Raw genomic sequence first — 24,546 nt, 5'->3', positions numbered from 1 at the left:
TTATGTCTTCCACTATTACCAGACTTGCCCACAGCACCGCTCCTGTGCTGTGGTCAAGTCTGTAAGTCCACTACGGGCTCACCATAGCCCGTGCTACTTGCCCCGCTTCTGTGCCGGGTAAGTTACGGGCTCACCATAGCCCGTGCTACTTGGAACTTGTTCCGAGTAGCTGAATCTAAAACAACAACAACATACCAGACTTGATAATGGTCCAGGATGGACCGAAACGTTGTCATTTCTTAATTTTCTGATATGTGGTTTGATCATCATATCTTCAGCCACGTTATTGTGACTCATCGTCTAGACTTGATGCACATGGCGGTGAGGGCTGGAAGTTTTGTTGCTAAATGTTTTGTTTGTACAAATACTATAAGATCCTGTTGCAGTACTTATGTTCATATTAACTAATATTGGTTGAATGCTGCAATCTAAAAGACCGAGGGAGATTACCCATTTGAAAATATATTTCCTCCTTTCCCACCCACGAATTGGACACATTATACACATATGCAGTTGTGTTCAATGAATGATGGATCAGATTTTGAGTGGGGAGTCTGGATTAAGAATTGGGCCTCTACCTTTCAGACAAAGGATATATAACAGAAGGTGTACGCCATTTATCAGTGTATATGCACTGAGTTTACTACAGTCCTGGGTTAGGTTCACGACTAAAGTATACTTGCTGGTTGTCAGTAAGAATTTTATATATATATGTCGTATCTAGTAGCCAGAACGCACTTCTCGGCCTAATATGCATTGCCTATTAGTCAAATCGATTTGGCTAATAGGCCGAGTGATTTTCTTTATTTAAAAAAAATCCTATTGGTTTATTTTAAATATTATCATTATATTATATCAAGAACATAAATTATTGATTTAGTTATGTTAGTTTAGGTTAGGTTAAGATAGGTTAGGTTAGGCAGGGTTGGTTAGGTTCGGTCATATATTTTCGTTAGTTTTAACTCAAATTTAAAAAAAAATAGCTCATACATAATGAAATGAATAGCTTTATCATTTCATAAGAAAAAATGAGAAAAATGTTGAAATTCTGGAAAACTTGGCTTGGCTTATTAGGCAAAACGGTCCTTGTATAACAGGCCAAGAACTGCGTTCTGGCTACGATCTATATATACCCACCCTTCTTTTTCTTGCTTAATGTTTGTTGTTCTGGCATAGTATTGTGGAAGGAGACATTCAAAGTCCCCGCCAGAGGGAGAGTTTCATCCTTTTGGTGAAGCTGCGTCCTGATTGGCAGATGGCAGCCGTGCGCGGGGGCCCTGCACACGCCTCGGGGGTGAGAAGAGACCAACTGCCTGTGTTGTCGAAAGAAACTGAGCTGTTGACATCACTATTACACTCTTGCTGGAATTTTTTGGGCTTAGAGTACCCCAAGGAAGAGATACGAGGACGCGCCTACCTCATTCTAACTCCTCGTGTACAGCTCAAGGTGAGCCTCTTGTCACTTGTACATATTTCATCTGTACACACGTGGTTCGCCGCCATAACTCACGAGGCGACTACAATAGTATTCTGCTAAACCTGTGAAGCACGATTTACCATCCCTGAACACATGCTGGCGGTGTGTTACAAGGTCCCTTTCTCTCCAGATGTGCAACAAGTTTATTTTTTCTCACGATCTCCTTCACCCATACTTGGTATTCAAGTTAGGGACACACACACACACACACATATATATATATATATATATATATATATATATATATATATATATATATATATATATATATATATATATATATTTATATATATATATATATATATATATATATATATATATATATATATATATATATATATTTATATATATATATATATATATATATATATATATATATATATATATATATATATATATATATAGAATTACAATTCCCGGGCGGTACAGAAATGGTTGGGCGCATTTTCTATCACCTAATAAATCTGTTCACCTAGCAGTAAGTAGGTACTCAGGAGTTAGCCAGCTTGTTGTGGGGTTGCAGCGTCAGTAATATTTTTAATATATTTTAATATTTTATAAGAATAATAAGTAATATTTTATAAGTAGTAAATTGCAGGGGGTCAGTAATTCGACCTGGGGGGGGGGGAAGGATCGAAGGCCTCGATATAAGCCTAACTTGTATGAATATACTCTGGCTGCCTGTCCCCTCGACACAATAAATTATTATTACATTAAAAAAGAAACATTTTAATTGTAAATTTCAGGTTAGCGAACACACTCGGTACCTGACCGTGTGGCCTAATGGATAAGGCGTCGGACTTCGGATCCGAAGATTGCAGGTTCGAGTCCTGTCACGGTCGAATTATTCCCATTTTTGATTCATAAGTCTGAGTAATTCTTTGATATCAATAATTAAATACAACATTTCATTATAATTCGATAAATTATATAAAAATATATAACATATATTTAGATACAACCGAAAATAATAGATATATAGAGAGTTTCCGTAAGAATCCTACATTTCAAAGATATCTGCTTAAATATTGTGTTGTGTGACGAGGTGGCCGAGTGGTTAAGGCGTTGGACTGCTAATCCAATAGGGTCTCCCTGCGTGGGTTCGAATCCCATCCTCGTCGTAGCAGTGTGGCTATGTTTTTACGTTTTTCTTGTTAGTTAAATATTCCTCATACCATCTCTATTGTATTAGGAAAAATTCTCTGATTTTGATACGAAGATCTATCAATAACGAGGACATTCAGATAATAATATAAAATGGTGGAAAAACATATTGGACTAAATAATACACTCCATAATTAATTCTGCAATTGACAATAATGGAAATTAAAGCTAAAAGTAAATATATTAACACTAGTTTCCCATCTGTAGATATACGAAATCTAGCGTTATTGATTTATATTTTAACATTTATTCCCATAGTCGCCAGGGGGTGTAGCTCAGTGGTAGAGCATTCGACTGCAGATCGAGAGGTCCCCGGTTCAATCCCGGGCGCCCCCTTCTCTGTTTAGCTTTGTTTTTTTAACTAATTTACAACTTGTTCTCCATAATAACATATGGAGAACAAGTTGTGCTCCATATGTTATATGGAGAACAAGAGAAATATATTAAATAAATTTGTCGAAGAAATTCCCCCTTCTCTGTTTAGTTTTGTTTTTAATTTATTTACAACTTGTTCTCGTTTATTATAAATAAACGAAATATATTAAATCAATTTATCGAAGAAATTTATTACAGAATGTTCTCGTGATGATAAGACTTAGAGTCAAGTAAACTCTATTGGTTTGATTATTAATTTATAACTTTTTGATTACTATGATCACTTAACCCAAATAAATGTAAGTTATGGATGGTCACAACTTAAAAATGTCACAATCTAGTCTTTGGTAGCATAGAGAGATATTCATACTACTCGAATTAAATATATAACCCTCATACTTGGACCTCGTACTTCTCATATCCTCATACTTGGACCTCGTACTTCTCATATCCTCATACTTGGACCTCGTACTTCTCATATCCTCGTACTTCTCATATCCTCATACTTGGACCTCGTACTTCTCATATCCTCATACTTGGACCTCGTACTTCTCATATCCTCATACATGGACTTCGTACTTCTCATATCCTCATACATGGACCTCGTACTTCTCATATCCTCATACATGGACCTCGTACTTCTCATAGCCTCATACTTGGACCTCGTACTTCTTATATCCTCATACTTGGACCTCGTACTTCTCATATCCTCATACATGGACCTCGTACTTCTCATATCCTCATACTTGGACCTCATACTTCTCACATCCTCATACTTGGACCTCATACTTCTCACATCCTCATACATGGACCTCCAAAAACTAACAGATAATTCCACTCCAGATGATCCACCAGACACAATTAAATTGTTGTAAAAAAGGACCACGTTTGAATAATTAATTTTATTGAGGGCCAGAGAAAGTAGGCAACATACCTAGCACGCAATAATACATCTAATTTTAAAAATACGAAAAATATAATATTTTTTTGTGTATAGAAGTCCATTTTTGCACGGTGCATAATATTGCTGTTATGTACATCAGTTCATATTTGTAAGTTGCCTCTGTAGTTGATATGTGTCATCAATTTTGGTAGATGGATTATAATGAAACCAAATGTTATTTGGCGAGTAAAATAGCTGGCAGCGGTGGGATTCGAACCCACGCCTCCGAAGAGACTGGTGCCTTAAACCAGCGCCTTAGACCGCTCGGCCACGCTACCCTATTGTGCTACGAATCCAACATGGATTTGGACTACATGAGTTAATATCTACGCCAAGCCTCAATGTGTAATGTTATTCTTTTTTTTCTATAACAATTCTAGATATTAAACTTCTAAAATGGATTATTATTATCATAATAAATTTAGTCCATTTGTCGTTTCAGATATAAGTTCGTTTAGTCCATTTATTATGCAACCCATACACATTCTGTGGATAGCAATGGAAAAGGTTACAGTGCGCATAATGGGCTCTGGGACTGAACCCCAACATTCATTTAGCTAAGCAAGTTACAGTCCTGATGTGCTGGTTACAAAATTCAATACACATCGTTATAATCACCAATGGACCGACCATAAATACAGTCTCTTAAATTAAGCAACTTACAGTTAGTTTAGTTTAATTAATTTATTTTGCACCCTATACCCATATCCTGAGAGCGGTATAGTGGGAATTAAAGGTTATAAGTTAATTGTAATCTTTCAATTAAGGGTTTAAGGATTGACCGATGAAGATTAAGCCACCCAAGAGGTGGCACGGGTATGAATAGCCTGTCATACAAGTCAGGTTGTTGTTGTTTTAGATTCAGCTACTCGGAACATAAGTTCCAAGTAGCATGGGCTATGGTGAGCCCGTAGTGGACTTACCTGGCACAGGAGCGGGGCAAGTAGCACGGGCTATGGTTACCCTCGATACACATAAGTCAAGTCTTGATAAGATAGTTAAGATACAGTCCGGGGTGAGGGGAGCTTATTTCCCCCTCTTCAGAAAGTTCACGTTTTAAACGCGTTTGATATACTACCTATACAGTTAGCAAACCAGGGAATATTTGAGTGAAATTTGTGGTAGTAAATCATTTTGAATTAAATATGTTTTTTACACATTTCATCAAAATTGTTACAGGACGGTTTCTAAATTCACGTTTTTTTTCGCACTCCATCACATAGTGACGGAGGGTGTGTTTGGGTCATCCTCTGTCACTATTGGGTCAGGTAGTGACCCTCCAACTAACTATTGGGTCACTACCTGACCCAATATAGTTAGTTACATTGGGTCAGGTAGTCCAAATTTCTAGGCTGAGGAGCTAAGGAGTCTGCTGATTATATTGCATGATCCATTGGTTCATCTTGTATATTGGTTCTACTTGTGGTTCTTCTTGTATGATAGTATAATGATAGATTTAATTGCTAATGTAGATTTCACTTTGCCTCAGATCTACAAGGTTTTGTTGGTTATTGGTGGTTATTGTTTTCAGGCTGCTTGGAGGCAATCCAAGTTTATAATAAACTTCTTTGAAGGCAGATTTTTTGGCTAAGTTATCAGCTCTATCATACATTCAGAGGCCAACATGAGATGGAATCCACATGAAATGGACTCTGATACCATCATTAAATCAAATCAAATGTTTATTCAGGTAAAGTACATACATGCATACAAAGTGAGTTAACAAACATAATGTTGGATATATAGATAGAGCTAGTACATACAATGCCTAAAGCCACTATTACGCACAGTGTTCCGGGCATGGTGTGGGGAAAAAAACACAGACTAGAACTTAATTAATACTAATTGAGATCATTGAGTTGAAAAAAAAGGGAGGGGAAATAGGCCACTGCTTTTAGCAGAAAAGCGGTGCTGTTTCTGGCGGGAAAAATATTATTATTAATTATTAATAATTAATAATTTTGTTGTATATGTATCTGGCTTCAGACACGAGCATGTTACAATTGTGTCATAATTGAGCTGAGAGCAATTCAAGATGAAATAATGCCCGAAACGCTATGCGTACTAGTGGCTTTAGGTATTGTATGTACTACCTCTATCTATAAATCAAACAAAATGTTTGTACTGTAACTCTGCATCTATGTATGTACTTTTCCTAAATAAATTATTATTATTATTATTATTATTGTTATTATTATTATTATTGTTATTATTATTATTATTATTATTATTATTATTATTATTATTATTATTATTATTATTATTATCATTATTATCATCATTTACAATTTCAGAGTCGTTTACATAGATGCCCGAAACGCTGCTCGTACTAGTGGCTGTACAAGAATGTAAAAACTCTTGCATATATAATAAATAAAAAAAAATAAGGTTGAGAGCAAGGAGTATAGCAAACAGTTCGGCTTGTATGGTAGAGTGCCAGTCAATACGGACTCGCCACTGAAAATAAGATCCATCGCTCATTCTTAAGATAACTGTTCTAGGTGCAATAGTTGCACCAGATGAGTACCTGTATGGTGGCGTATAGGGAATCATTAGTATACAGCATCATTCTTATCAAAATCTAAATACAATACATCTTATAATCAAAGATGCTTATCGGCCTGTTGGTCTAGGGGTATGATTCTCGCTTAGGGTGCGAGAGGTCCCGGGTTCAACTCCCGGACAGGCCCAGTAGTTTTGTTACATGAAATATATTTGCTGTGTGAAACAGGTATTTAATTGAAATAATTTGTAAAATGCTTGAATAGTCGAGTGATAACGGTATAGGGCTTACCCTTTTTTAATATATGCTTTAATTAAACCCTTGTTCAAGTTAGATTAAATGTGTTAATTTATTATGCATCCCATGCCCATCCTGTGAGCTGTAATGGAAAAGGTTCAGCTCGTCCTCGAAGATTTCCCAACGTTAAGTAATTGTTCTAAAGGACCCTTATCTTAACCTTGCAGAGGACCTAAAACAGAAACGGGACAGTATGTTAATTTCGCGAGTCGCTACCATTTTCTAGTACGACAATTTTTGGCCTTAAGTAGAGTATATGTCAAAATGTGATGTTTTATTAGGAAGACAGGTTGGGTACAAAGCACATAATGGGCTCAGAAACTGAACCCCAAAATTCAAATTGCTAAGCGATTTACAGTCTTGATAGGGGGGCTGAGTCATGGTAGACTGATAGGGGTCAAGCATTAACCAAATAAGTTAGTTGATGCTTGGGTTACCATTTCAAGCGTTAAGTCTTTCTCTACCCACACACTATAAACTAAATATAAGTTGACGGTAGAACAAGGCTCCTTGACTTCATGCTCTGTAAGGAAATTGACAATAATATGCTCTTTACTGAATCTGAACTAAACTATAAAGTTAAAGAAAGTAATCAAAAGAAGGCACCAAGCCGGGAAGCCTATGTAGCACCATCAAATGTGAAGGATAATTATAGGGCGCTAAATATCACCGGATGCCAAATACGAGAACTAAAGCGCATGAGGCTAATGATATCAAAGGTATCCGATTCACCAAGAATTCGATCGAGGGACAAGTGACCGCGAGGGACGGTCGGGAATTTAAGACACACACACGTACTGGAAGTGCAGACATTCAACAAGGATATGCACGACTGTAAGAGGGTACATTGTAAAGCCACATCTCCCTGGGAGGATGGAGTCACTTATAGCATACTGCGTTTTAATCTTCCAGTACCAGTAAATCCTTCGCTTGAATTGTACAACATGAGCTATGTAACTGGGGAGCTCTTTAATTCATGGACCAACAATCTCATTATTCCCATTCCTAAACTTAACCAGCAATGTGCCTTCAGCACAGTTTTCCGTGCTAATTGAGTCTTGAGAAGAGGCTTCTAAACCGCCTTCTTGAATTTTATTTTTTATTTAATTTTATTAGAGATTTGCACCTTATATATTCTGCAGATATATTCTGCACCTTGAAGATTTGTTGTCACTCCAGATACATCACTGCGTTGTCACCTTCCTCGCCTTGCATATTGAAAAGCAATATACCACTTTTCTATTTCTAAAGTCAGCTTTTAAATATAGCTAACCGATATATCAGCCCGTTCTCCTAAGGTTTCCCAACGTAAAGAAACTGTCGTACTAAAATGACCTATATAATACTTCTTCCCCAATATTAGTACTTAAGACATTTGTCTTTACCAGTGTAATCACCTTTGTCAATTTATATTGTAGTTATTTGTTGATATAAAACTTTGCTACAATGTAATTTTTCATCTGATATGTTAGATTAATGACCTGCCCGAAACGCTATGCGTGTTAGTGGCTCTGCAAGAATGTACAATCAATTGTATATTTGCAAGATTGGATTACAACCAATCCTATGTAATCTCACCAACTCATTGTATCCTTGTGAATAATTTTTTATTCTTCTTCTTCTTCTTATTATTATTATTATTATTATTATTATTATTATTATTATTATTATTATTATTATTATTATTATTATTATTATTATTATTAGTCCTGTGGCCCTCAACCTTTCCTGGTATGTGAGTAGGACTTAATTCTGGGATTTTTGTCGCTCTGCGCTGTACTTTTCAAAAAACAGATATGTTCTTCTGAAGATGAGATCTCCATGCTTGGATATAATAGACCAAATATGGCGTACCAGAGATTTGTTCAGTTGAATAGCACTTTCTTTTCCTCGAAGTCAAAGGTTCGTTTGACTTTTTTCTAATTTTATTTATATAGTATACTGCAGCTCCCACTTGTTGCAGAACTTTCAATAACTGGTGGAGTCTAACTCCTAGGTCCTTTTCTTCTTCAATCTGTTGCATGGTAGCGTTGTTTTGATAATTGTGATTTGCACTGTTATGCCCTGCAAGCAAGGTCTTGCATGGGGATGCACTATACACTACACTGATGAGTTTGGTCTTTAACCAGTGGTAACAATCGATGCGTAATGACAAACTGGACATGCTAATTTGTGAATAATGCTAAGCATGGATAAATTAGAAAGCTAATTATTCTCCATTTTAATGTACGGCAGATTAACATTTAGTTGCATTACGTACATTGCATTAATATTTAATTATATGAAAATCGTGAGATTTACAATCTTAGGATTGTAAATCCTGAGATGAATCTTCACCTGAGATTAGGTTAAAATTAATTCATTCATATTTCCCAAACTTAAAAGCAACGTCTGTGCCGTGACCAGGATTCGAACCTGGGTTATTGCGGCCACAACGCAATGTACTAACCACTATACGATCACGGCCATCTGGACGATGAAAGAAAATGGTATAGAATATTATTCATTCATTATATTCGAGTCCTTTACCTACATTTATCTATGGCCACTAACACTAGTGGCCTCGACGAGGACAGGAAGTTGGCGGCTTGTCTTCCGCCGGCTTTCGGCGGAAGGATAAATAGGGAAAAATAGTCCTTACTTTGTCCAGCTGGATTTTAAAGTTTAACAGCGTTTTGGCATTTACGATTTTATGGGACTGATCTGGTAATTAAAGTTTGCTATGTATGTAGATTATGCACGAGGATATGGGGTGCATGCTAGGTAAATAAATTTATATGTAACTAGCTCACCACAAATGAAAATTGCTTAGCTTAGATTGTTGTGGCAGTTCCTGAACTCGTAAATTTCTGCCACACACCCACAATTAAAGTGAGAACTGGATCCATAATAAACAAATTATACTAACTAAAACACTCGTTGTGTTAGGGATTTTTGGGATCACGGCTATTATGCTTGATAAAGCTGAATAGACTGTTGACGAATATATTTACAAACCATGTAGCTGGCTTACCAAGGGTGCAACTTTGCTAAACGGACTTTGCTGTTAGTTTCCCGAGCCCATTATTTATATTTACAAAATTAAATGTCTGTCCGTCTAAGGTTGAAGGACCAGAGGCCTGTGGCTAGCTTCACCCATTTTTGTAGGGCGATTGGTGGGGAATAGGGAAGTCTTAGGCCGGTCTTGGTCGGCCACTTTGCCCTCTTTAAAAATTTTCAGCTCCCATTGCAGGATAAACATATTTAATGTGACACTAGCTATCCACATATGTCAGTTGCATAATTTATAAACTGTACTTGCGGTCAGTCTCGAGCCCATTGTTGATGTGGCGATGTGCATTGAATTTTGTAACTAGCTTGTCAAGACTGTATAACCTTGCTGAGCTAAATGAATTTTGGGGTTCAGTACCTGAGCTCATTATGTTCCTCTGTAACACTTTCCACTACCACCCCACAGGATGGGTATGGGGTGCATAATAAATGAACTAAACTAACTAAACCATTAAGAGAGAGAGACCCGGGCACCGCCGGGTACCCATTTTAGTGTGATATAAACTGTTGTTGTACTGTATATGTTAAACAATGTAACTAGCTTCTCAACACTAACTTGCTTAGCTAACTGAATTTTGAGATTTCGTGGGATGCACAATAAACTTAATACGGGTCAAAATATGAGTGTATGGGATGCACAATAAACTGCCTCTCACAGGATGATTGTATTTTGTGCACCCCATACTCATCTTGTAGGCACAAATTCATTACAAGCCCCATACCAGTCCTGTGCATATGAGCGCTCATTTATTTATTATGTACCCCATACTTATCCTTCGAGCGCTAGCATAATATTGTGAACATGAGCGATATAAAGTTCTTAATACAGTTCTTTGCATATGAGCGAGAGTTTAGTTTTTGTGTACCCCATACTCATCCTTCGAGTACTAGATTACTGTCTACCCATAACAGTCTCGTGCATATTTACTTGAATCTATTCGATGGGGTGATTTTAAACAAAAGTAATGTCTCGCTATTTAGGGCTTCAGCGGGTAGACGGTCCCCCCCCCAAAAAAAATAGTACTTATATTAGGTTATAAATATCAGGTTATAATTATTATTATTCAAAATTATATTATAACCCCAAGTTTCATGGGGTTATAACACCATGATTGAAAAAATCTCATTTATGTCCTACATTATGGCTTGTTGAGCTTGAGGCTATTCTATTGGATTACAGTGTACGTTTTAAAGAAGTGGTCTGGATTAATGTCCTCCAGATAGTTCAATGTTTAAAATGTCTCAATGAGATCAGCCCTGTCATGTCTGGTTTGTAGTGTTGTTAATCCTGTGACCCTCAACCGTTCCTGGTATAGAGTCGACTTAGTTCTGGTATGAGTTCTGTTGCTCTACGTTGAACTTTCTCCAAAGCAGATATGGTTTTTTGAAGATGAGGTCTCCATGCTTGCCTACAGTACTCTAGTTGACATGTACAGTTGACATGTACAGTTGAATAATCACATTCTTTTCCTTGAAGTCAAAGGTTCGTTTGACTATTCATAGGGTAAGGTTGGATTTTTCAATGGTGCTCCCACTTGTGCAACTTTCATAAGAACATAGTTATTAAAGAAACGGCATAAGACCTATTGGTCCATACAAGGCAGTCCCTATTTTTCTGGGTCACGTAAAACTCAAACTTAATTAGCAAATAACTGGCAATAAAGAATCAATTACAGTGGAATAATTTAAACGTAAATAAATGACAAAATTTGTTGACAGTAGGAATTAATAGCTAATGAAAATCCTGGCAAGATAAATTACCCTGATTAATAAACAATTCATTATCTGGCAATGTTCTATGCACGATGGGCGGTCCGGCGTGATTATGTGAGACCCTAAGAACAGAACCTTAGCAGCAACGTATAAGTTCATAAATTTAAATCATAAATGAAAGAAGCCCATCGAAGTAATTATAAGCCATAAATGAGATACAATTCAATCCCAGGTTATAGAAAACATTCGGGCCTGTCCGGGATTTGAACCCGGGACCTCCTGCACCCAAAGCAGGAATCATACCCCTAGACCAACAGGCCACATTTCACTGAGGCAATTCAGATTTATTTATATTACAGTAAACATATAATAAAATAATAAGTTAATATTGTTAAATATATGTTTCTGTCCAGTTTATTTTGATAATTGCTATTTAGTGCAGTAAAGCATAAATAAATCAATATTTGAATGAAAATAGAGAGTATGTCAAGAAAACTACTGGGCCTGTCCGGGAGTTGAACCCGGGACCTCTCGCACCCTAAGCGAGAATCATACCCCTAGACCAACAGGCCACGAGAAATCAGGAAACAAAACTTTTTATATTTTCAATTTGTTTAGTATTGTTGATTTTAATATACGGTATAATTATAAATATCTGAAATATTTTTTATCATTAACGTGTTTGTAGCTAAAGCTAGATATGTACACATGCATACAGTATTTAATAAGGTGGTCAGAGTTTAGTTGGTCGTGGATCCCTTCTCACATTTAGGGGGAAGCAAGTTAATAGCAATGTAAAAACATCAATGCTATGTTTTTATTTTATTATTTATTTATATACAAAAAGGTATATACAAATTGGGTTTGTGAGAATACATAGCATAGTATTTACATTCTTGTAAAGCCACTAGTACGCGCTGCGTTTCGGGCAGAAACTCTTATGTACTCTCATAAACCCAATGTACCTTCTTATATATATATATATATATATATATATATATATATATATATATATATATATATATATATATATATATATATATATATATATATATATATATATATATATATATATATATATATATATATATATATATATATAAATAAAAAACAACTTCTGTTGCCATTGTGGGGACCCATAGCCAGACACTGGAGCCTGTGAGGTAAGATTGCAGGTATTAATGGAGGCATATTGACCTCCCTAACTGTAGTGTTGCAGTTTGAGGTTATTGTGGTTAACTGTGTCAAGAGCCATATGAAGGATCAATAAATAAGCCTTGCAGGATACTCATTTTTGTCAAGAGCTGTATGCATTAAGTTAATCATACTAATTATCATACATATTTAGTGCATTTAGTGCATACAAATCATACTAATTAGTGCATTATTGGTGGTTTTTTTTTTTGAGGGGGAGGGCTGTGTGAAGCCATATTGTCATAATGTTTATCAACATGATACCATAGTTCCTGTTCTGCATATTTGAGTCATACTTGAGTTTAGTCTTGTTATTAGACAACCAATTGTTAATAACTTCCATGTACTGCAAAATAAAAGCTATGCCGCCCAACGTGGGGCTCGAACCCACGACCCCGAGATTAAGAGTCTCGTGCTCTACCGACTGAGCTAGCCGGGCTTGAGCTCCTAGTACCATATAAAAATATTTCAGAAAAAGCTATGTTTACATTGATTTGGAAATGTATAATACGCAGTGAGAATTATGTGATATGCTTTACCACATATGCATTCCGTAATACCTAATGTCAGATATGAATATATATATTTACATTAATATATAAATAGCCATATTGATCTGCATATATACAGTACATTGCTCCATGTATTTTTTTCTACCATAAAAGCTTTTGCCTCTGATTGATAACATTATAACCTCTGCTCTTATATTTCACTTAAAAAATGTCACACCAATTTCGCAAATAAATTAATTGACAAATATGTAGAAATATTTTTTAAGTAAATAATTTATAATAAAACATTTCACAGTGGCCCTCACATATCAGGCGATGGTGGTATAGTGGTGAGCATAGCTGCCTTCCAAGCAGTTGACCCGGGTTCGATTCCCGGCCATCGCACATAATTATTTTTTATTTTAATAATAATAATTCATTGTCGGGGGACAGATAGCCAATGCATGTCAACGGAGAATAACAGAACACAACTATTGTATAAGCACAGGTCTAGAATACAATGCATTATTTGTTCACTTAAGAGATTGTAATCATTCAACTGATTGGACTAATTCATGCAAAATTGTAGTGTAAATCATTTACTAAAATAAATATTATTGAATCTTCATTTATAAAATGTAATGAATTAGATAATATTAATGTAGAATGCATGGCGCAGAGATTTTAGGCAAAGTGGAGAGCAAAAACAATATTGACAGGAAAATGCTTTTCAACAATACACATCAGGTAGCAGCACCCTTATAACTTAATAAGGGTGTTGAACCCGTCTAACTTATAAGGGTGTTTTCCCTTATGATTTCCCTGATAATATAAACTTAGCTTAATGCTGCATCGAGCGGTGACTTGACTGAACCATCCTCGGGTGATTCTCCATACTCTGCAAACAGTCACTAACCACTGCTCAAGTTAAACTATTGCTACATAGAACAATGTTTTGGCTGCTACCTGTGAGCAGGGTTGTCAGGTCCAAATTGCTGAAAGTAGCGAGCTGACGGCCTAAAAGTAGCGAATTTGTAATAAGAGTAGCCCAGTTTTTTTAGTGAATGATATGGGTTTCAAAGTAATATATTTAGATATATAGAGTATACTACACGATGTTAATTGTTTTATTAATATTATTTCTGCACACACACACACACACACACACACACACACACACACACACACACACACACACACATATATATATCACTTGTTCCCTTGTAACTTGTAACTCACTTGTAACACTTATATGCTGTGCTTCCTATTTTAACCTGCTATGTTAAATGGGATTCTTGTAATGTTATTTGTCTATTTGTACTCACAGCATTTGTGCGCCCCTTGAGGGACTTGAAGTAGAGGGGTGTAGAAATAGCCTAAGCTACTCTATCCCTTTGAGATGTATTTATTGCTTATCTCAATAAACATACTTGAACTTGAACCTTGGGCCCGCCCGGGCAGCACCCAGTCCTTTAATTTGGCACCTTTGTGGGACCTTTGTGGGACCTTGGTATAAGCCTAACATGTATATTTACACTGGCTGCCTGTCCCCCTACACAATGATTTATTATTACCTATTATTTTATCATTTAATTAAAATATTAAATAAAATAGTTCATTTAATTATTATAGTAAGTACTTAATAATTTAATAATAAGTAGTAAGTACATAAAAATAATTAAAAGGTACAGTTTAGTCATAGGAGATTCCTAGATTGGAATTCACTACCAAATTTCAATATATCCAAGTATTTTTAGTGTGAAATGCTGCTATTATATGCATAAATTGTTATTTTAATAATATTACGCTTAACCACTTGGGCTGGACGGTAGAGCGACGGTCTCGTTTCCTACAGGTCCGCGTTCAATCCCCGACCGCCCAAGAGGTTGGGCAAAATTCCTTTCCCCCGTTCCATCCCAAATCCGTATCCTGATCCCTTCCGAGTGCTATATAGTCGTAATGGCTTGGCGCTTTCACTTGATAGTTCCCCCAGCCCCCTGAATAATATTATGAGAGCAGTATTTACGGGCTTCATGGACATTCATTTACGGGCTTCATTTACGGGCTTTACGGACAGTATTCATGCCCGTGCCACCTCTTGGGTGGCTTAATCTTCATCAATCGAGAGCAGTACGTCCTAACCAGACGTTATATGATGATATCCTCAACAGTTGATAAATAAAAGTAAATGCGGAACTCCAGCTATCTAATACTTATCATAAATGGTATAAAACCTTATCATAAGCCAAGGGATTTGTAGATCAGTGTTTAAAGGGAATTCGGAAGTAATAATAACACAGCTGATGCCATCTGTCGGCAGAAGAGAACACTATCAACTGGCTGGTCAATAGTGGCCATAAGATACAGCTTACGCCATCTGTTGACATCAAATTACACTTATAACAAATTACCCCACGAAATACCACTAACGCCATCTAGTTTTTTTCCAACGCACTATAAATAGCCAAACAGCAACCCATAAGGCGGGTTGTTGTGCTCGGGTAGGAGGTTCCAAGCTCCGCCCACAGATGGTATGGGGTGCATAATAAATGGCATATCATTGTAGAAACTCTTTGTTGACATTCACACAACAGCCAATCACAGGAAGGGATCAGCTAAAGGCTCCATCCACTTAATAAATCATCTTTATTCAGCACACCATCGATGCTTATGACATTCTGCTTCAACTTTAATCTACCTAAAAAGTGAAATGTTAAGTATTTAAAAGTATTAATATAGTGATAATTAAATACTGCAGGACGTAACGAGTGTTACAGAAACATGGGCTATAGGCTACTTAACTTGTGACGTCATCAGTGGGGGTTGCCTCACACAAATAATATCGGCGATACAAAGCCTCCGCCCTCTTATTGGTCTACATTATTCAGTTAGATGGAAATTTCTGTCTTGTATAAAACAGAAATTGTTGTTCTTTTGTACAACAACAACAAGGTTATTGAGCAAAAGGACGTATTTCTTATTTTGCATTTTATTCATATAAGCGTTGGCATTCCCCGCAACAGCCAATCACAGGAAGGTATTTGTTGGAAAGTCTGCCTTCAAAAAAGTTGATTCCTAATGAACTCTAACAATAAATTCGTTTAATAAACGAGTATTTAGGGTCAAGCTACAGATGAACATTATAGGATAACGGTGTTTTAGCTTGCAGCTTCGTTAGACAGAATCCCTGGCCTTAATTTTAAAAATAAAGAACTAGAAAGCGTATTTTATTGCTAACTTTTCGAGAAATAAATCCCAGTCTCATATTTGCGAACATTTATACATTGATTTTTTTTGGCTTAAGTTCTTATCATAATCCCTTTTGCAATCTCAACACCATTTGGCTCGTATCTTGTAACTATCTTCGTTACTTAGCCTCAAAACCTTACATTTGTCTTACATATCCTCAACAGTAGATAAAAAAAGTAATTGCAGAATTCTAGTTACCTAATACCAGCATGGTATAAAACCTTATTATAAGCTACCAGACGTATAGATCAGTGTTTAAAGTAATAATAATACATTATTATTAATGAAATAATATTATTAAAATAATAATAACACAGCTGATGCCATCTGTCGGCAGACAAGAACACTATCAACTGGCTGGTCAATAGTAGCCATAAGATACAGCTTACGCCATCTGTTGACATCAAATTACACTTATAACAAATTACCCCACGAAATACCACTAACGCCATCTAGTTTTTTTCCAACGCACTATAAATAGCCAAACAGCAACCCATAAGGCGGGTTGTTGTGCTCGGGTAGGAGGTTCCAAGCTCCGCCCACAGATGGTATGGGGTGCATAATAAATGGCATATCATTGGTAGAAACTCTTTGTTGACATTCACACAACAGCCAATCACAGGAAGGGATCAGCTAAAGGCTCCATCCACTTAATAAATCATCTTTATTCGGCACACAATCCTTGCTTATGACATTCTGCTTCAACTTTAATCTACCTAAAAAGTGAAATGTTAAGTATTTAAAAGTATTAATATAGTGATATTTAAATACTGCAGGATGTAACCGGTGTTACAGAAACATATGGGCTATAGGCTACCTAACTTGTGACGTTATTATTGGGGGTTGCCTTGACACAAATAATGATACACTGTTCTGCCCTCTTATTCGAGTAAGTTATTCAGTTAGATGGAGATTTCTGTCAGGTGCAAAACAGAAATTGTTGTTCTTTTCACAACAACCTTGTTGCTGTGCACAAGGACCTATTTCTTAGTTTAAATTTTATTCATAAATGAGTGTTGGTATTCCCCGCAACAGCCAATCACAGGAAGGTATTTCTGGAAGCTCGGCCTCCGTATGGACTCAGCACATCGCTCTAGCTCATGGCTCTCTGTTTCATCTCTTGTATATACAAACTATGACTTTTTTCAATTACTGTTATAATTAATAATATGAGATATAAAAGTTTTTACACAAAATGGCTAAATTCTGCCATTAAATGGACTTTGTCTGGTATACATACAAACATACACCAATTTATTACCATTCATCCATTATTAATTTCAAATGTATTGTATACTGTCTAGTTTTTTCCCTCTCGCCATTACTTGGTGCAATATTTGAAAGTTGTCTATTTATTTATCTATCTTGTATTTATTTTAACAAGTTTCTGTGCTTGGAAGAAAACTCTGCATTGAAATGGGACTAATTTATTAAATAATATTATTTAGTATTAATTAATATTTACAATTATTATTAATTACAATTATTTATAGCTTAGTTACTTTCATGTAACTCGCAATCGTACATTCTTAACATTAATAGCCCAAATTAGCACATCTTGCTTTTAAATTAGCCCAAAAAGTAGCAAGTAGCGAAATTAAAAATTTGGGAGCGCGGGGCTCTCAAAAGTAGCCCAATTCGCTACTTGTAGCCCAATGTGGCACCACTGTGTCCCCACCTCCTCCTCCAGTACCAGCTGAACAGTCTCGTCCCCACCTCTTCCAGTACTATCTATAAGGAGTCTCTTGCGCACTCTCTCATCTTCCTCTTTCCTCTCACCCTCTCCCCAACTCTCAAGTTTTTATTTTTTTATTTTTTGTAATTATTAAGAATGTATAAAGGATTACACAGTTTGAGGCTAGCTAATGATATTAGTTAGCATATGTGGAGGCATGGGATCAACAGCCTTCACTGGCTGTTGATCCCAAGTCTTACATTTTTTTTTTTTTTTTTTTTTTTTTTTTTTTTTTTTTTTTTTTTTTTTTTTTTTTTTTTTGAGATATATACAAGAGTTGTTACATTCTTGTACAGCCACTAGTACGCGTAGCGTTTCGGGCAAGTCCTTAATCCTATGGTCCCTGGAATACGATCCCCTGCCGCGAAGAATCGTTTTTTCATCCAAGTACACATTTTACTGTTGCGTTAAACAGAGGCTACAGTTAAGGAATTGCGCCCAGTAAATCCTCCCCGGCCAGGATACGAACCCATGACATAGCGCTCGCGGAACGCCAGGCGAGTGTCTTACCACTACACCACGGAGATAAACAAAAGAAATGGCAGAACTCTATTACCTAATACTAACAAGGTATAAAACCTTATCATAAGCTACGGGATTTGTGGATTAGTGTTTAAAGGGAATTCGGAAGTAATAATAATAATACAGCTGATGCCATATGTCGGAAGAAAACCACTATCATCAGGCTGGTCAACAGCTGGTCAACAGTAACCATAAGATACAGCTTATGCCATCTATTGATATCAAGTTACACTATTAACAAGCACCATGCAAAATACAGCTGGCGCCATCTGTTGCATCGCCCATGTACTATCAATAGCCAAACAGCAGCCCATGAGGCGGGTTGTTGTGCTGAAGTAAGAATTCCTGAGTCTGCATATCAGGTAGATAATTTTTGTTGACATTCACCACAACACCCAATTACAGGAAGGGATCAATTAAAGGTGCCACCTACTTAATAAATCATCTTTATTCAGCACATCAACCCTGCTTATGACATTCTGCTTCAACTTAAATCTTCCCAAAATCTTTGTTCAGCAGTTCAGCAGTAAAGTTCATGGGTAAAGTGACCATTCGGGGACGCTAAGCCCCGGAAGCACCTCAAGGTAACCTCAAGGTAAGGTAGCACATCAACCTTGCTTATGACATTCTGCTTCAACTTTAATCTACCAAAAATGTAAAATTATAATTATTTAAAAGTGTTAATAAAGTGATAATTAAATATTGCAGGATGTAAAAGGCGTTATAGAAAAATGGCCTGGGCTACCTAACTTGTGAAGTCATCATTGGGATTGTCTGTAACAAATAACATCCATGATACGATACGATGCTTCGCCATCTTCTAGGACTAATTATTCAGTTAGATGGAAATTTCTGCCAGGTACAAAACAAAGAGGTTGTTGTGCAAAAAGGACGTATTTCTTAGTTTGCATTTCATTCATAGAAAGTGTTGACAGCCAATCACAGGAAGGTATTTGCTAGAAGCCCCGCCTCCTTATTAGATAAGATGTTTATTCAGGTATAGGCACATACACTGAAAATTAATTATAAACATAATGTTGGATTTAGAGATAGAGCTAAACTAACGTAGTACATACAATGTCTGAAGCCACTAATACACACGTACAGCGTTTCGGGCAAGTTGTGGGAAAAATATTAGACTAAAACTTAATACTAATTGAGATTAAAAGCATAAATTGAATTGAAAAAAAGAAAAGGAGAATGATAATAATTACATGAAGGATGGAACAGCAGAAGGAATTTTAGGTCATTATTGCACTGTGGAGAAATGACCGACAGACCACAGGAACATTATCTAACACAGTGCACAGTTACAAACCCATTAAGGTTTCAACTTAGATTCAACAGAGCAGAAGAAGTTGTTAAACACATATGGCAAAATCTTACTGAAGCGACCATACGAGTCATAAATACTTATATTCCGCGCAAGTAAAACAGAAACAGGCAACACTTAGTGGGCCAGCCAGAGGCTTAGGGCCCGCGCAGGATTATCCCTGCAAAAAAAAAAAAAAAAAAAAAAAAAAAACTTAGTGGGCCAGCCAGAGGCTTAGGGCCCGCGCAGGACTATCCCTGCAAAAAAAAGTCATTATTGACGTCATCTGAAGATGGGTATGGGGTGCATAATAAATGAACTAAACTAACTAAAACTGAAACGTTCATCCCTCAAATCTAGGTCATGGTTTTCTGTTTTATCTCTTTCTTGTATAGCAAGGTAGATAGATCTATTTGAGATATGTATTTTATTGACTCAATGAACGTAATTGAACTTGAATCTCTTGTATATCCAAAATATGAATTTTTCGATTTCTATGATAATTAAAAATATGAGATATAAAAGTTGTTACACGCAGTGGCTAAATTCTGCCATTAAATGAGCTCATAGTGGATTTGTAATAGAGTTTTATGGGAGGGGGTTGTTGTCCTCTGTTATACCAGTTTTTGTTAATATCTTCTGATATGGGTGTTGACTTTTGTATTCGTGTACTTGTTGTTAATTAATACTTGAAGGTTTCCCTCCAGTTCCTTGTAGATATCATACCAGTCGGAACAATGAGTAAGAGCTCTGCGTATAAATGCGTTTATTACAAAAGTCTTATATCCCGGGAGACATCTCCCGTCACGCAGGGTGCAGTCGCACCTCCACAGATCTCCAGTATCAGCTCTTGATACTGGTAATGGCTCAAAAGGGCCACCACTTACGGGCTATTCATGCCCGTGCCACCTTTTCGGTGGCTTAATCTTCATCAATCAATCTTAGTCTTATATCTGTCTGGGCATTCGGAGTGACCATTCATACACATTCCAATGTTGGCAGGTTTAGTATAAACTTATGTGATGAAAGTGTTGTCTTTGGTTCTTACGTAGATATCGAAGAATGGGAGTGCAGCATCGATGGGTAAAGTTAAGCTAAAGTTCATGGGTAAAGTAGACCTTTAATAACGATAATTACTAGAGATCTTTCACACATACAAATGTATCATGGATGTATCTGCAGTAGATGCGAGGTTTCCCTGTAGTGTTGAAGATGGTGTCTTTCAGTGTTCCCATACAGAAGTTAGCAAAGAGGACTCCTAGTAGGAGTCCTAGATCCCATAACTACTACGTTTATCAGCGCATATATGTCTTCCCAAGGGCAGTCTACAAGAGTAACACTCGAGATAGTAAATACAAAGAAGCAGCCAAGCAACTAAAGTCCATGGAGAACATCATAATCCGGAGAACAGATAAACCGCAGCCTTCGTCCTCATCCCAACTGATGAATGTCACCATACCAAAGGAAATCCTCTAAGATGAGACCAAACTCAAGTGGGTTACCAGAAACCCGATTGAAGATATAAAGAAAGTCAACCGTATAATTGATGCAGTTAATGTTAAAAAACAAGAGGCTGCATCCACCTGCGTAAGGTCGAATGTGACTATAACCTAGGATACATTTACGGTAATGTCAAAACCCAGACGCCTACTTCAAAGCTAGACATTCCAGAGTCTACCCTCCGTAATCTTCTAAAGATCTGCACTAAGATGGCCCCATTCACAACCCCTTGGGGAGACATGTATACGCAGATAAACGGAGTAGGCATGAGTTATATATTCTTAATACAACAAAAAATGAATTATTATAATGTTTCGAATATCTCTGAGGTCCATTATATCTAAGTGGACCCAGAAATTTATTCCCTTAAATAAATAATGTTATTATGATTGACTAAATCTAGTCCTCGAAGGCGAGGTGAGTTACAAGAGAGCCCAAAATACTTTAACACAAAAGGCATGTGGAGACAGACGTGTGGCTTCTGACTTTGTTAGGCGAAGGGACAGATGACGATGACCACGAGAAGGTGGAGTGAATGTCTCAGTCATGAGGACAGAATAACCATGGGCCTCGAGGATATAATATCCTCCTTGCAGTCTTGATAGTCCCTATCCCATCGTAACATGGTGCAGGAGAGTGACTGTGTCAATGATGGCACTTAACTGGGTATTTTTAAAGACCCTAACTGGGGGTCTCACCAATGCAGGGTAATGTAGCTAGGCAGGCAGCTGCCTCCAGAGAAGGGCTCACAACTACACGGTCGGTCTGTGTGCCAACTCTGGTGGCGTTAAAAGTTCCATAGGTATCTACGAATTCAAATAAATGTGTAAATATCAGGGTACAAACGTTCATCGTGACAAAGATCAAAATACATAGGCCCTGTAATAGGGCCAAACAAATCCTGGAATGTAGCAGTGTTTGAAGGAATCATGTATGTTCATGTACTGTTACAGCACTGTGATCTCCAATTAAATTAGGGTAAAAGGTGCAGGTGTCAGTGTAAGATAGAGCTACTCCAGGTGATGAGGTAGTCACCACTGGGGACTTGGGGCTCAACCCTGCAAAGGAATTGGATGGAGAAGAGAGGGTTAATTAGGGTAGTCAAACAAGAAACCAGGTTTAGGTCCACCGTAGGCTGGTTTTCCATCACCGTCAGACTCATGGGCCTGCTTGCCCACCACATAAGTCTTTGTTTGAGGAGTCTTTTTCGTTTGCCATAGAGCATTGTTTTCAAAAGTTTGGGCCGCAGAGCCAAGGGTTACCACCTACCGGGGCTCCAAGGGAAGCAGAGTACTGGCTAGTGCAGGAAGGGGTGTGTCATCCCAAGAGTCCCATTTTTTAACAGGGAAAGTCTTAATGCATCTTACACTTTCCTTAACTAATGCAAAGATCTTTCTCGCTTTAGCCCAGCATGGACACTCAACCAAGGGCGACCCCTCCAGTGGGTTGTCCATTGACCCAAACTGGAACTCGATGTTTGTCCCATTTTGCAGGAACAACACAGAGTTGTTCCTCTTCACAGGAGAGGGACATGAGAGGGGCCGAGGCGACCCCCCTGTTCCCAGGGAGTCGTACATGAGTCCCCTCACCACGAATTGGCAAAACTCTTGGGGATAATTTTTCTATTAGTAAATAGGAAACATTAAAATATTTAATGATGTCATAAATAAAACCAGAGAGAAAAAACATCTATTTATATTTATGGAAACCCATCATAAAAAGAGTATCTACAAAAAGTACTGTATTTAATAGGGACAGTATTTTACCTCCTTTACCAACACTGATTAACTATCTCCAGTAAATGTTTATTTACTCTGAAGCTTGTTAATTACCACATCTAAGTCTTTTGTTTTGAACATGACATAAGAGTAGTCATATCTTAAGCATATGAACTCTAAATGATAAGTTACAAATATTTCAAACATGTTTTATCCTGTAACCATAGCATTCTTATAAATTGTGCTAATTACATAAAATATTAATATCAAGACTTGCAACTGCTTCCAACATGCAGATAAACAATTCAATTTTTTTTTCTTTTGTCCAATTTAGCCATATTTTGTACATAAGCTAGTCTTCACTAATTTGCATACATAAAATATTTTACAGTTTTCGAATAAGAACTGGTAGAATTTTTAGTTATTTATTGACAACACTCGTTTTAGCCCAAAGTCTAGCCAGCAATTGCTTGGAACTGTATCACGAGTCATATGTAATATGAAATGAGCCAAACAGATGAAACTGTGCAATGAAAAACTGCTGTGAGATCAGTGTTAAGCACTGCTACCCTGCACAAATGGTAAATAAATATAGTGCTAGCTTTCAAATTTTCCAATTCAGTTTCATCAAAATTATTTAGTACAGTATGATACTTGGACTTTGATCCCATATCTTAAAAAAGTTACATTTAGAAATATAACAAGACTAGTCTACACAGTTGCATGAAAAAATGCTGAACAAACAATGTAAGTGGATAAAAGTACAGTATTTCCTGAGTAATCAATGAATATCTACTTTTTTGCCAGCTGTACATTAAGCTAAAAGAATATATTACTGTACTTAGGTGACAATTTAACAAAATAAAAAAATACATGTAGACTTTTAGGAATTAGTAAAGTTAAACCAACTGATGTTTAGTTTTTTTTGCCTTTATGAAGACAAATGAACATTATATGAGCTGTCACAACTTCAAATCACACAAATCTGGTAATTTATGAAAATAAACTTTTTTACAATTTAAGTGCACAATCGAAATAAAATATTTTTATACTTTTTATAAGTACCGTATATGTATTCTTTTATTAATCATACAACTATTTGCTGTGGAAACAAGATGATTATTTCACCTTGTTTTTATTTCTTGTCACAACATTATCAGCTGAACACAATACTATATATTTTCCAAGACCTGGAAGTTATCAGACACAATTTGCAAATATACTCATCCACAGCTCTATCACGGTTAACAAATAATTGACCAATATGTACATAATATACATTTTTCATTACAAGTATTATGT

At 36.6% G+C, this 24,546-nt stretch overlaps 10 non-coding genes across 10 annotated transcripts; 5 read left to right on the top strand and 5 right to left on the bottom strand.

The window, feature by feature from the left end:
* The first annotated feature begins 2,246 nt into the window (after positions 1-2,246).
* On the top strand, positions 2,247-2,319 carry TRNAR-UCG (transfer RNA arginine (anticodon UCG)). Its single transcript has one exon. It is a non-coding gene; the product is annotated as a tRNA-Arg (tRNA).
* A 197-nt stretch (positions 2,320-2,516) lies between these two features.
* TRNAS-GCU (transfer RNA serine (anticodon GCU)) lies at positions 2,517-2,598 on the top strand. Its single transcript has one exon. It is a non-coding gene; the product is annotated as a tRNA-Ser (tRNA).
* A 307-nt stretch (positions 2,599-2,905) lies between these two features.
* TRNAC-GCA (transfer RNA cysteine (anticodon GCA)) lies at positions 2,906-2,977 on the top strand. The gene has a single exon. It is a non-coding gene; the product is annotated as a tRNA-Cys (tRNA).
* A 1,178-nt stretch (positions 2,978-4,155) lies between these two features.
* TRNAL-AAG (transfer RNA leucine (anticodon AAG)) lies at positions 4,156-4,237 on the bottom strand. The gene has a single exon. It is a non-coding gene; the product is annotated as a tRNA-Leu (tRNA).
* A 2,340-nt stretch (positions 4,238-6,577) lies between these two features.
* On the top strand, positions 6,578-6,649 carry TRNAP-AGG (transfer RNA proline (anticodon AGG)). The gene has a single exon. It is a non-coding gene; the product is annotated as a tRNA-Pro (tRNA).
* Positions 6,650-9,153: 2,504 nt separating this feature from the next.
* TRNAH-GUG (transfer RNA histidin (anticodon GUG)) lies at positions 9,154-9,225 on the bottom strand. The gene has a single exon. It is a non-coding gene; the product is annotated as a tRNA-His (tRNA).
* Positions 9,226-11,771: 2,546 nt separating this feature from the next.
* On the bottom strand, positions 11,772-11,843 carry TRNAP-UGG (transfer RNA proline (anticodon UGG)). The gene has a single exon. It is a non-coding gene; the product is annotated as a tRNA-Pro (tRNA).
* Positions 11,844-12,023: 180 nt separating this feature from the next.
* On the bottom strand, positions 12,024-12,095 carry TRNAP-AGG (transfer RNA proline (anticodon AGG)). Its single transcript has one exon. It is a non-coding gene; the product is annotated as a tRNA-Pro (tRNA).
* Positions 12,096-13,083: 988 nt separating this feature from the next.
* Positions 13,084-13,156, bottom strand: TRNAK-CUU (transfer RNA lysine (anticodon CUU)). The gene has a single exon. It is a non-coding gene; the product is annotated as a tRNA-Lys (tRNA).
* Positions 13,157-13,541: 385 nt separating this feature from the next.
* TRNAG-UCC (transfer RNA glycine (anticodon UCC)) lies at positions 13,542-13,613 on the top strand. Its single transcript has one exon. It is a non-coding gene; the product is annotated as a tRNA-Gly (tRNA).
* Positions 13,614-24,546: the final 10,933 nt, after the last annotated feature.

The sequence above is a fragment of the Procambarus clarkii genome, chromosome 35 (assembly GCF_040958095.1).
Source record: "Procambarus clarkii isolate CNS0578487 chromosome 35, FALCON_Pclarkii_2.0, whole genome shotgun sequence".
NCBI classification, from domain to species: Eukaryota; Metazoa; Arthropoda; class Malacostraca; order Decapoda; family Cambaridae; genus Procambarus; species Procambarus clarkii.
The sequence above is the reverse complement of the archived record's forward strand: the minus strand, read 5'-3'. Positions and strand labels throughout refer to the sequence as shown.